The sequence below is a fragment of the Sorex araneus genome, chromosome 3, assembly GCF_027595985.1.
Source record: "Sorex araneus isolate mSorAra2 chromosome 3, mSorAra2.pri, whole genome shotgun sequence".
Classification (NCBI taxonomy): Eukaryota; Metazoa; Chordata; class Mammalia; order Eulipotyphla; family Soricidae; genus Sorex; species Sorex araneus.
Genome location: NC_073304.1, coordinates 149,122,182 through 149,135,134, shown reverse-complemented (window position 1 = coordinate 149,135,134; position 12,953 = coordinate 149,122,182).

Genomic DNA, 12,953 nt, shown 5'->3' with positions numbered 1-12,953 from the left:
TTTACTAAAGGAAAATTACTTTTCATTTTGAATCCCCACAAAATCTGACACTAACTGTTTTGGGAAAGGCAGGGGTACAGAGGGAGGAGAGTACCCCAGACAGTGCTCGGGACTCCTGGCTCTGAACTCAGGGGTCGGTCCTGGCTGCTACTCAGGGGCCTTAAGTGGTGCCATGAAATGAGCCCTGTTTTCCTACGTGCAAGACAAGCAGTTTACCTATCCTTAGCCCCTAGGTGCTGCTTTTTTTTTTCTGTTTCTCTAGATCACAAATTCTTTCGGTAAGAAAAAATCTAATTGCAGTTGAGTTGCTTTTCTCTGTAGCTGGGGTCAAATGGACACATGCTCAGGACATACTGCTACACTGTGACAGTGGACAGTGGCTGCCATTGTTAGCAAGTTAGTTTACTAGTTAAGAGAGTCAGTGAGATGTTCTAAAACAAATATGTGGTATTAGCAATGCTTCTGGTTGTAGTCTTACATCAGTGTTAGCATCTAGCTTATTTCCATATTTATAGAGTTTTGTATAAGTCATAACAGAGTTTCCGTACACCTCTGGATCATATATAATTCTCTTTATTTTTTGGCTTCTGGGCCACACCCAGCATGCTCAGGGGTTACAACTGCCTTTGGATTCAGGAATTACTCCTGGCAGGCTCCGGGGACCATATGGGTGCCAAGGGTGGAGCCCAGGTTGGCCTGCCTGCTGTACTAACAGTTCTTGCTACCTGTTCTGTTTTTCAAGAGGGGTCACAATGGTGCTTGGATGACCTGTGAGTCTGACAGTTGGGTGCTCAGGCTAAAATGGACTTCAAGAGCAAAGTGGTACTGAGGCTAGAACCCAAAATCTTGCATGAGCTTGAATGGGCTCTTATCACTTCAGTTCTCTCTCCTGCCTACAACTCGTAATGTTTGCAATATTTCGTTTTGAATAATTTGACTTGAAATTTTAGGCTAAGCCTCCATTAACAGATAAAGGAGCCTTATTAACGATTTGTATATTAACACTCTTACACATTTGAAAGTTAGCAAGACTAGATTATTTTAAGTTTTCAACACAAAATGGTAACTACATACAGGAATCAACATTATCTAGACTGAGAACATCATTTTTCAATATATACAAATACTGAAACTTGTAAAATGTTATATTTCAATTTTCCCTCAGGTTTTCTATTTATTTGAGGGAACACCTGGTGGTGCTTAGGGGTCACTTCTGAAGTTGCTTGACGCTCCAGGTTTCCTGTAGGTAAACCATGTGTTGAGCTCTCAGTGCTGTCTCCCAGGATCCATTACCTAAAGTCTTTTAACCTTAATTTTACCTTGAAATTCCAAGGTAAATATATGCACCACAAATTTGTTTTAACACAACTAGCTGCACATATTAAAATGAGGCCCCCATAACCATGCCACCAGACTCCATGCCAGGGGTGCCCCAGAGAGGGCAGGTGAGAGCCCTTCCCACCCCAAGATACCCAGCCCCAGCAGCTGACCCCCACTACCCCACCGCCGCCATGCTCCAGGCCACTTTCCACATGCTCGGGCTGAGCCTCACGCATGAGTGAAAGTATTTTTGGACACATCAACATAAAGGGAAATTGTGTGTGTGTGTGTGTGTGTGTGTGTGTGCGCGCGCGCGCCTCTCGGAGAGCCCAGCAAGCTACCAAGAGTAACCCGCCCACACAGCAGAGCCTTGCAAACTCCCCGTGGTGTATTCGATATGCCAAATACAGTAACAATAACAGGTCTCATTCCCCTGACCCTGAAAAGAACCTCCAATCATTGGGAAAGACGAGTAAGGAGAGGCTGCTAAAATCTCAGGGCTGGGATGAATGGAGACGTTACTGGTGCCTGCTCAAGTAAATCGATGAACAACAGGATGACAGTGATACAGTGATACAGTTGCACATATTAGTTATCTTAAGTGTTGTAATTTGATACAAGACACGTAACTTCTCATTATTGGTTTCACAATGGTATTAAAGGAATGGCTGTGAGATATGAAGGCTGTGGCTCAGTGTGGAGCACTTGCCCTGTAAAGCCCCGGGGCTCAGTTCCCAGTATAGACTGGTTCCCTGGAGACTGAGTAGCTCCTGAGCACTGCTGGGTGTGGCTCAAAAACAAACAAACAAAAACCCAAATTGTTCTTATAAGTGCTTTCAAAACTTAACCAAAAAACCGGAGGACTCTATCAAAAACTGGGAAGAGAGCTGAAAAGATGTTCCTTCAAGTAAGACATACAGAAAGCCAGTGCACGTGTGGAAAAGTTTTCCTCAGGTACCAGCAGGGGAATGCAAATCAAGACAAGAGTGTGTCCAGTACAACCATCTTCACAACAACCAACATCTAGAAACAACCCAGTGTGCAGGAACTGATGAGTGGACAGAGAAAGTGTAGTGAGTACATAGTAGGGCATGACTCAGCCATGAGAAGGTGAAACCCTGGGAATCATGGCTGCATGCCTAGGAGCACAATTTCTGAATCACAAAGCATGACGACCACAGACGGGATTTTACGATGTGATTGAGAACATTTTTGTCTTTTGATCATCTTTTGTTTCTCAGAATTATCTCTTCTGAATGTGCTCATAGGGTCTTTTGCTAGGTTTCTCCTAGATGACCTTTTTATCATTGGTATCTCAGGACCATATATATAGTGACCTTCTATAATACTATTCAGTGTTGGAGAGAGTCATATCTGACAATCTATCGCACCTAGGAGACAGAATCATATTACTTATAAAAATTTAAGATGCACTAAATATATCTCTTAAGCACCTATCATGCAGTCTCTCTCTCTTTTTTGGCCATCATCGGATAAAGGAGGAAAAAAGAATGACACAAAACTCCAAGCTATATGGGTATAAAATGTTTTGTATGGTGAAAGATGCAATAAAATTTAAGTGACATAGAACGGTGTCCAAAGAGCATAGCTCTGAACAGAGACAAGAATATAGCTCCAATAAATAAAGTCACAGCAAAGTTGGTAATAGAAGGTAAGGCAAAGGATATGAACTGGAAATTACAAAAGATATTTGATAGTGTATATGTAAAAAATTGGTGAGGATAAATTTTAGAAGTTCCCATCACAAGAAGAAAAGCTGAAATGGTGTGTGATAATGGGTGTTGATGTCATGAAATTCTACAATGCATACATATTTGATCATCTGTACAGCTGAAAAATATAATTTCTATATATAATAAAGGACAAAATATATAGGTATTAAATTATTTTAATATTTTCAGGGCCGTGACACAGGTCATGTGTCATGCATGCAGCCGCAAGCACTAATGGGAGTAACCGTTGAGTAGCCCCTAGAAACTTCATGTATGCCCTCCCCCCAGTTTCTGTACCGCCTTCAATTGGAGGTTTAGAAATTCATTTTAAAATAATAAGTCATGGTGCCAGAGAGAGAGTAAGTGGATGGGACACTTGTCTTGCTGCAGCCAACTTGGGGTCGATTCCCAACATCCCACATGGTCCTCCAACACTGTCAGGAGTGGTCCTAGAGAACAGAGCCAGGAGTAACCCCGGAGCATCACCAGGTGTGGCTTAAAAACAAAGACAAGTCATTTTTTATGAATTTGAGTTGATTAAAGAGTTTATATGAGTCTAGATTGAATAGCTAGATATTTATCAGGAAAGGTTTAGGAATATAGACCTATAACTATGCTATGTGACTGTATAACTGATATATAACTACGTTATATGGCCATACCTGTATTCATAACTATACCTTCATGTATAACTGTGCTATATAACTATATTTGCATGCTTTTTCAAGTAGGTATTTAAATATAAATTAGTTAAAATTTAAAAGTCTGAAATTCAGCTACGTAGTCCTAATTGCCACATTTCAAGTATTCAATAACTACAGGGTGTTAGTGGTTGCAGTATTGGTCTGTACTAATGTTTTTGTTTGTTTGGGGGCCACACCCAGCAATACTTCAGGGATCACTTCTGGAGAACTAGGTTTACCATTGCAAAAGTCGCCTTGAGCAAACTGAAGATTTCAGCAAGTTGATAGCAATTAATTAGGACTCCCTAGACACTCTGTCTCCTAAAAACCGGATCAGACACCTCTGTGAGAAATCTGAAAGCAGTCAGATGTGTCTCCACATGGGTGACCCCGGAGCTTTGCCTGGCTGCAGCTCGGGCATCTGCTTCACTTGCATACAGGCTCAGCGCACCTAGCAGGAAACATTGAATTCACTTTTTCCTTGGAAAATGGACAGCACTAGAATGTAAATCCCACCAACTTTTAGAGGGTTAAGTGATTCGGTTCTCTCTTTTCCATGGTACTGTACTGGCAAGAAAATTAACGTCCAAGTTCAGTGGTTTCAGAACCAAAGCAGGGCATTAAGTTCTGAAGAAGGACACTAGAGGGAGCCCGAAGACCTGCTTGCCTGCACTCCCGAGCCCATCACAGCTCTGTGAGCGCTCCCAAGAAGCTGGCAGTGTGTCCTGGGAGAGTCTGTTTAATGCTCAAACGTGGAATTGCTGAGTCACATGGCAGTTTAATTCTAAGTTTGCTGATTATTCTCCTTGCTGTTTTCAGCAAGGGGTGTATGTTGAATAATAAACCAGAAGAAAGACACAGGATGGTCTCGCTTCCCTGTGGGATGTGAAATACTGAGCGAAGAAGTGTGTTGTAGCAAAGGGGACGCTTAGGTCATCCTTGATGGCAGTGTTTAGGGGAGACAGGGAGGAGGAAAGAAATCAAGGGGTGAAACTAGCACGGGAAGTACTGGGTGAGCAGGCCTCAGGGCTTCAGGTATACCCTGATCGGAGCGAGATGTAGCCATATACCCAAAACACAGACTTGGCGGAACTGAAAACATGAGCTCTAAGCCACAACCACTGAAACTGTAACGTGCCTGTCAACAGTGGGCCCTGGGAACCTGGGGACCCTGGAGGAGAGAAGTTGACATGGTGGAGGGATTGCTGTTGAGTTATTGTATCCCTGAAAGGCAACTATCAGAAACTTTGTAAACCATCGCTCTTTAATTTAAGGGGGAAAAAAAGAAAAGAAACTGGCCCAGAAAACAAAGCAAAGCACACTGGATACACTCCCTGTGAGAGAAAACAGAAGCTCTAGCTGGGCTGTGTGAAACCACAAAGCAACCTGGGGTACACAACCTACTCTAAGTGAGGGAGCCCTGGAGTGTAGAGAAGGAGGCTCGGCCCACCGGGCAGGCTAGCAATCCTCGTGTTCCTCCCAGTTCGCTCCCTGCTCTGTTTCCCCAGCGGGCCTCTGCCCTTCTCGCGCTGCTCCCCCTGTCAAGACTATTCTCCTCTCCTTGTCCTGTGCCTCCCCCTGGTTTGGGCACATGCTCTCAGCTGCACAGCTGGGCTCCCTCACACCTGCTCACAGCCTGCCCCTGCCTCGGGCACTCGGTACTGGCGTCCCACCTCCTGCGGGTTAGAGGTAGGAAACTGGGCCTGAGAAGTTCCTGTTGGCCAGAGATTTGGGGGTTTTCACAGAAAAGGTGGAAATCCGATGGTCAGAGACAGCAGCCATGTGAGTTTCTTTGAGAGGATGGAGGAATCTTAGGCTCCTTACTTACATGCTCAGGGAAGTCTTCAGGTGTGTCGAACTCTGCTGACAGTTATTGCCAATGGGAGCCTCTTGTGGTCTTTTCGAGTTGCAGATGTGCATATGGGCTAAAGAAACAGGACAGAGATCACACACAGGCCTGTGACTTAAATGCTGATGTAGCAGAATCGCAGGTGGATGGGCAGGACCACATACCTACGAGAAGCTTGGCCCAAACATGGAGTATGTTGAATCGGCCCTGGGTGTTGACTACAGTAGATTTTTGTATTCGCGTTGACTACAGTAGATTTTTGTATTCAAATTTCGATCTGACTTCAGTCTTAAATTATGCCATCCTGTGACTGGGGTTGTGGAGCTTATTTTCAGGATGTTTTTGTGAGAGCAATGGAATAAAGTGCCAAGCTATGATCCGTATTTAACTAGATTGTCTGCCCCTTACCATATATAGAAGAGATTACTTAATGATCAATTTCTGTCAGATTGGACACAGATTAAGCCTTAGAAGAGACTGTCCTGGGTTCCAAGAGATAGTATGGCAGCTTGGGCATTCACCTTGCCGGTGGCCCACGCCAATTGATCCCCAGCACCATACATGATCCCCTGAGCCTGGCAGGAGTGACCCCTGGTGCAGAGCCAGGAGGAAGCCCTGAGTACAGCCACATGTGGCCCAAAAATCAGAACTAAGACTGTCCTGCTGCTCTTACACACGCCTCCTCAAGCTTTCATAGAGGAGGTATTTTCATACCATTACCTGTATGCCCTCTAGGGATTCTGATGCTGCCTGAGAACTCTCCTGTGGCTGTTCTGCTCCACTTTTCTTCATCCCTCTGGTCGTAAGTTAGGGCTACATACTTTCCTTCAAACTGCAAAGCCAGATGGGTTGTGTGAATCTGTCTGCATGCCCCCTGGTTTAGACTCCAGCTTGTGTGCCCTTTCTTGATGCTAGAGAGCCAGATGGACCCGTGCGGTTCCTTGCACACAAATGTTCCATCTCAAAGTCCTTTACTCGGCCACCTCCTGGAATCTTCCTGCTAGTTCCACCCAGGCACTTGTATTTGAGAATACTTGTCAGAATTGCTCTTTGATGGAGAATGAAGGAAGGAAATGTGTCTTGTTGATGTCACGCCCTCACTTTCTTCGTATAGATCTTGATTTCTGACCTCTGTTCTCCCAAGACAGGTTGTTTTTACATTTTTTTTTTAAATCTGCTGACAATAAATTTCTAAGTTTTTAACATCTGAGGTTTGTTTTTTCACTCTTGAAGGATATTTTCAGAGTACATATAATTATAGGTTAACATTTTATTTCAATGCTCAAACAATCACTCCATTGTTGGGGAAGATGAGTAAGTAGAGGCTGCTAAAGTTTCAGGGCTGAGTGTAATAGAGATGTTACTGGTGCCCGCTCGAGTAAATCGACGAACAGTGGGATGACAGTGATACAGTGATACAGTGATAAAATAAGCTGTGTTTTCACTTGAGTTTGCAGTATATCTTCACACTAGCAAAGGTGCTCTTTCCAATAATGATCTACACTACATGCCTACTGCAAGTTCATAACCAATGACTCATCCCAACTGCTCCTCCCTTTTTCTTTATATTTCTCACTTCACAAAAGCTACAGTCAGAGAAGACTTTCTGGCTATTATTAGTACATAATTTGCTAAAGTAGCTAAAAATCAGTAAAAGAGATTCTTTTCTTTTAAACCATCTCCAATAATCTTTTTTATTGTTGTTGAATTTTTTTACATTCTTGGTATATACAATTTTATTTCTGATAAATTAATTTTGCTTGGGATGAAACCCAAGTATTCTACTTGCCAAGAATGTACCCTTCTACTGAACTACATTCCTGACCTTGAGGAATTTCTTATAATATTTCTTGCACAGCAGTTTTACAATATGCAATTCACTTAGGTTTATTTTAACTAGGAAACTTTTGCTTCTACATTATTTAAGTTTAACTTTCATAATGTCCTGAAATTAATTTTCTTTGAATTGAAATATTTATTGAAGTACTGGTTTTGCATACTGTATGCATGCTTTAGGAGTGTATATACATGTAAAATACATGTATTTTACACCTTTTCAAAACATATGTTACCACAACACACCCACCACAAAATTACCAGTGTTCCTTTACCAAATTTAGGGAAATAAAAATTTTTGTTTTGTTTGGGCACCACATCCAGCCCAGGCCTTCTTATGACTCTGTGCTCAGGGGTCACACCTAAGAAGGTTAGGGATCATATATGATGCCAGTCATCAAACCTGGCTTAGCCATAAATGAGGCAAATGCCCAACACATTATCTCTCCAGCCCTGGGAAATGAAACTACTTGATGTGACACTGTGCTAAAAAACGTATGTTGTTATACATAGATCTATACCAATGACAAGAAATGCTAAAATGACCCCTAACATAAGAACCCTAATATAAGAATGTTCTTTGGCTAATTAGCATGTAATACTGGAATATCAATTGTAACAAGTGTGCTGCACATCCATAAGTTAATAATAGATGAGTTAGGGTATTATAAATGATAGGGACAGTGGGAACATTCTATTCTCACTTTGTATTGATCCAGATATAAAGCTGCTCAAAAAACCTTTCAGGAAAAAAGAAAAATTGCTCGCTACAAGTCTGGGGCTAAGAGTAAATAGAGTACAACCAAAATTAAAATGATGGCCTGGGCTTACACACATATATTCTGCTACTTGTGAGCAGTATAACTTTGATTTTATAACTTGAATTTTATTTCATAATTTCTAAGACCATCTCAATAAAGCAAAGAAATTAAAGTACTTCGCAACTTGCACTTTTCTAAGAAAATGTAGGATGATATATCAGAAAATTAATGACTGAATATTTTCAAGTAACCAAATAGTCCCAGAAACACATGTATATACTACATAATGCATATTTATGCATTGTTTTATGCATAAAACATTTATTCATTCCTTGCTACACAAATTTTAAGTAGGAGAACCAATAAATAAATGATTAAGCAAAATTAAGCAAAGATTAGTCCCAAATTTTCTCTCTTTGATTTTCAGAAGAAGATTAAAAGTGGACATGGGGGCTGGAGCAATAGCACAGTGGGTAGGACGTTTGCCTTGCACGAGGCCAACCCGGGTTCGATTCCCAGCATCCCATATGGTCCCTTGAGCACCATCAGGGGTAATTCCTGAGTGCAGAGCCAGGAGTAACCCCTATGCATCGCCAGGTGTGATCCAAAAAGCAAATAAATAAATAAATAAATAAATAAAAAATAAAAGTGGACATGGAAACAGTGATGATTTCACATAATATCCTCTGCTATGCATTTTTCCTTGGTCTGTAGATGAAACATATTTTTTTAATTTCAATATGTAATAATGTTTTTATGAAGAGTTCTGGCCAAGTCTAAATATCACCAACAACCTTCATTCTCAAAGTCTCTTTTTAATTACTTATAAATGTCTCAAATTTATTTTTGTGCTGAACTTTTCTCATGTCTGGCAACCAAATTTAAAACTAATCCCTTTGGAAAGTCCTAGATCTTCTCAGCATCTTAGCAACTTATCTAGAGGTAATGAAGGAGGAAGTGCCTTCAACTGTAAGGAACTGGGATGTTTTTCCTGTTCTACAACAATTCAGAAAGGACTTTGTGTTTAGTCTTGGCATGTACAGATCTGAATGAAGAATCGTGCCTTTGACAAGCTTGAAGACAGCTATTTAGAAATAACAATATAAGACAAGGTTAGTTAAGAACTTCCCCGTTTTGTCCCTATCTACAGAGATCATTTTCCTTTACCTGAGAATGAGTTCTCAGTAAAGCACTTGCTGGCAATAGCAGATTCTCATCTAACAAAGTGACACAGGTTAATTTTCCACTGATTCATTTTCCTTTGATCTGAGATACGGTGCTTCTCTTCCCAAGGGTGTCCATATTCATTTCCTCACGGAAGTAAAGCAGAATCCAGTGAAACCTTTGAAATGATACTGCCCAGGGTTGGGGAAACATTCAGCTTTCTCCTTCTAACTAAGAAATGAGACATATTCAAAGATGGTCCCAACGTCTATGAACATGATCATTTCTGCTGAGGGTCAGGGGTCTCTGACATGGATGGGAAATCATCATAGTAAATATCAGACAAGTGAGTTCTGTGTGTGAAAAGGTTACTTCCCAAAGCAATGGTGAACCCAAGCATGCCATCACCAGTGGGAAACCATCACAGTGTTGTAGATCGCAAAACCACAGCCAATAAACACACATAAAAATGTAAGGAAACCCATGCATTCCAAATAGACTGTTCCACATTTTATGACCAGTTTAGCCTTGCTTTTGAGACAAGTGCCAGTGGGCCCACCGGTTCCCCAACACAGTGCTCCTGAGGAGCCACTGAAACTGGGAGATGTTGTTGCTCTTCAGCTTTGTCAGGATCAGGAGCATACCCAAGGAAAGAGCAGCCAGAATCCACAATCAGACAAAACAGCCATCATCAACCCTCATTTCCCATCAGCATTTGATTCAGAATGAAAAAAACAGTCATCAGGGACCAGAGCGATAGTATGACAGGAGCACATGTGTATTGCACTTGGCTGACCTGAGTTTAATTCTGGGCACCCCATATGATGCCCTGAGTCTGTCAGAAGTGAACCCTAACTACAGAGCCAGGATTAAACCCTGAGTATTGCTGTGTGTGACCCTTGCCCCCACCCCACATCTGCAGCCCCCGCCCCACCAAAAGACAAGAAAACAGTCATCAGAGTGCCACAATAATGTGTGTTTCAAATTTCCACAATTCCAGCGTAGTGTTTGCTGGAACACTGTATTTCCTTCATTTCACACCCTCTAATTATGAAGAAACCATTGCAAAGACCTGAAAATAAGAAAAGGAACGGAAAGTGTAACTTCCCAAGACTATAAATTCTCAGTGACACCAGTGAAACTCAACCCCAGATCAGTCTGTCTGTCCTGCTTTGATTGCAACAGTAGTCCATGATTTGATCATGGTACCTAAAGACCAGGGATCTGATACTAGGTCCAAATTTAAGCAAATAAAATATTTTTATAACAGGTTCTGGGTTAAGTCTAAACATTACCACCATCCTTCACTCTCAAAGTCCCTTTTTAATTACTTGTAAATGTCTCAGATTTCTTTTTGTGCTGAAATTTTCTCATATCTGGCAACCAAATTTAAAATGAATTCCTTTGGGAAGGTCTCACAAGGCCGTTTTAACAACTTATCTAGATGTGGGAATGATGGGTTTCATTCCCCTGATCCTGAGGAGCCTCTAATGAGGCACCATTATGAAGGACGAGTAAAGAGAGGCTGCTGAAATCTCAGGACTGGGATGAAGGGAGATGTTGCTGGGCTCACTCGAGCAAATCAATGATCAATGGGATGACAGTGATACAGTGATCTAGATTTGGCCAAGGAGGAAGTACTCTCAACTGTAAAGAACTGGGGTATTTTTTCCTGTTCTGCAATAGTTCAAAAAGGACTTTGAAGAACAAGATTTAAAAAGAAAAAAGGTAAGAAAAGAAACCCTAGGCTGGGAGAAAGTACAGCTGATAAAGTGCTAGCTTGCATGTAATTGACCTGGGTTTGAGCCCCTGTATTGTATATGGTCCCCCAGATCAGTAGGAGTGACCCCTGAGCACAGCACTGTAGCAATCCCTAAGCACTGCTGGGTGTGACTCTGAAACAAAACAAAAACAAAATCCCTGGTAGAATGTAATGAAAGAATATCATTAGACAGAAAACGTTCTGTGGGTTGGATGCATTTGTCTTTTTTCACTACAACGTGCCTTGAAAGCTCTGGCTTGTGATGTGGGGAGAAGCTTCCTGAGGTTTGCAGAGGGGCCTGGAAGGAGAAAAGATTGAAGCAGGTCTCAGAAGCTTGAAAGTTGACTCTGAATTCTGAACTTGATACAAGCAGAGGGGAATTATTGTAGGTTCTTCTAGGAATAGATGTGATCAAAGATGTAGCTAAAGATGTGTCAGCCAAGAGAAGATGGAGCAGGACTAAAAGTAAATGACATTCTTTCCATTCTTTTGGTAGGGGTAGGAGAGAGCACTCAGTTATGAACTATTTCACATATAAAAGCTTCTGGTGGAAGCGGCAATAGTTTAGTTGTTTGCATACCCTACCAAGCCACTGAATATTCTATCTAACACATCTCAAGGTTGACATCATCTATGTCAACATACAAACTTCACTGGTAATGACCCTGATACCTCACCCCAAATTCATTCAGCAGGATTTGAAGGCATTACTTATCCACTTTAGTAATTTTATCTGCTAGATATACTGTGTGATGTCTTTTAATATTAGGTCTGTGGCAATGATCAGATCTCTTACATTTCTGGTAGGCAAGAGACAAAGAGAATAACATGTTCAAAGGAAAAGCCCTACTTTAGGACTGGAGTAGAAGAGGGGGTAAAGTGCTTTCTTCGCCTGAGGCCCACTCCACTTCAAACTGCATGTGCTCCCCTGAGCACCACTAGAAGTAGCTCAAGTGCTGACCAAGTGGCCCACAAACAAATAAACAAAAAAACAAACAAACCCAAAGAAGTTAAAACAAAAAACAAAGCCCTCTACTGTTGGATAACGCTGGGTTGTCCTTGCTCCCCCCTGCCACCCGCAGGGAGCTTAAGGTTTATTGAGCCACTCCCACAACTGTGCAACTGAGGCACACCCAATTCTACCAGGCACTAATAATCCCGAATTGCTTTCCTCTTCCCTTTATGTCATTTGCAGAGTTTATTTAGCAATGTCCTTTTTGTATAGACACAGGAAGACAGTTGATGCTACACTATATAACGTGGGAGTTAATTGACTCCCAAATAATATTCACTCCTGGGCATCCGTATTCACTTGACTTAAGCCTCAGCTACCCTTAGTTCCTAGCACTCCAAGAGCAGGGTCCCAACGAAGGACTGGATGGATCCAGGACAAAGAAAGCTATCCTGACTTCAAAATGGGCCAGGCCAAGTGCCATAATACTTAACTATAAGTTAAGAGCACAGTCATGGACAAACTCTCTCATGAGCCCAAAAGAAGTAACTGAATGAGAACCCTGCTGGGGTTAGGAAAGACTAAGTGGGCCTGAGGACTGTGGTCTGGAATATGTAGTGAGATATCCCCAGGAAGAGCCAAATTTTAAGCTTAATATATCTCTTACTGGGTTCATACAAAATGACATTGCTAGAAATATTATGAGAAGTAAATTTACTATGACTATTTAAATAAATTGCTAGCTGAGGAAAGGAGAAAGCAATATACCCTGGGTGGAATCCTGACCTTGGGTGGGTCTCCTGGTAGCACTGTCATCCCATTGTTCCTCGATTTGCTCGAGTGGGCACCAGTAACATCTCCATTGTGAGACTTGTTGTTACTGTTTTTGGCAT